Consider the following 1,559-nt stretch of genomic DNA (forward strand, 5'->3'; position numbering starts at 1 on the left):
CAGCAAGTTGTTCACAAAGTTCCCCACTTTCGTCGTCTAAAATAGTCACTGCGGGATGGCGAAATATGAGCAATCGATGAAGAAAAAGGAACTTTTTGAAGAAGGCTTTTTGCCATAAAAAAAGTGTTTTCTTTCCAGTGCTTCCATATTATGTTTAAAAGACAGTCTCTGCTTGAAATAACATCAGAAGGCACCCCTTGAATATTCGCTAACTGTTGTGAAACCTCAGTTTGCAGGAAAATCGAAATATCACCTTTCACTCAATCAAAATAAAGCAATGAAATTAACAAAAACATCCCGAAATGCAGGATTCTCCTGTAAAATTTCAAAAATAAATCGTATTTCCTACAGCGACAACGGGAGACCATTGGCCATTGTCCATTTTCAATAGCTACCGTTCCCTACCACCCTGCAGTGTTCTTGAAGAATACATGTTGACCTGCCTGCGAAATAGAATGAAAAAATATATGCAGTAGACGGGTAAAATGGCTTTTCAGCAAGCCAAGCGCCTCCCAAGGCGTGTTTCGTTTTTGTTTGCTTTCCTTGTTCGCTCCTAATCTGCTTGAGAACATGGAGAAGAACAAAACGAGCCCAGAGGTATGGGTAGATATTAGTACTAATCTCTGATGAGTCTCGTTCAACTTCCTAGTCCAGACAAGCTTGGTAAGTTCTTCTAATAAATGGCACTCATTTGAGTGAAAGTCGATTTTTTTTCGAGCAAACGCCTCAATAACTCCATATTTAAATAGCACGACCAAAAAACCAATAGGACTTTCAGTGGCAACAATAATAATAATAATAATAACCAATTTGCACAGTTAAGTCTAAAAGCTCGACAAATAAACAGAAGCTGGTAAGTGGGTCAAACTTGCATTTTCTAAGCGCGGAGGATTTTTGTTTGTGCCCGATAACTATGCTTCTTCTGACACAGTTATGTCCGCGTTTATCGGTATTACATGTTTCACTAACTAACTGATTAGCAGCGCTAATTGATACTAATTCATCAGTCGGGATCATGGCGGATCCGTTATTAGGCGCTTCGATTGTTCGACTAGCAGTTTTTTCCAAAAATGTTCAGCGCTCGCTTGCTTACGCTTAAGAATCTCGTGTCGTTTGCTGTTTTTTTTTTCAATTCGCTAGTGAGAATCGGGCAGATGTCTGACTTCTGCCACTGAAACCAGGCCTGAATTAACGATGCTTAGTATGACATTAGAAAGCGAAAATATTTAACCATAATTACCCTTGTTCGGTGCACGGAGTCGCTGCCGCATGAAACGAATACTTTATTGTGTTCTACAATACGTGCTCGTCATTCTAACAATACGCGAATTGTCTTATGAAAAATAATCACTCTTTCTACTACTACTTATCTCGATGTTGGCTTTGGACGTATTGGACGAATTTCAGGAACGTCAAGAAAATAAAGAGAAAAAAAGAGCAAGGAACAGCTAAACTGGTAAAATCGAGATAAAGAAAGCACATGCACCTCGCCTCTGTAAGCTGAAAATGATGTAAAATTTCGGACATTTTGAGAAAATTTTCATTTTTTCCAAAATTCT

The sequence above is a fragment of the Dendroctonus ponderosae genome, unplaced genomic scaffold (assembly GCF_020466585.1).
Source record: "Dendroctonus ponderosae isolate FM_Combo_2020 unplaced genomic scaffold, Dpon_F_20191213v2 Dpon_F_20191213_3, whole genome shotgun sequence".
Classification (NCBI taxonomy): Eukaryota; Metazoa; Arthropoda; class Insecta; order Coleoptera; family Curculionidae; genus Dendroctonus; species Dendroctonus ponderosae.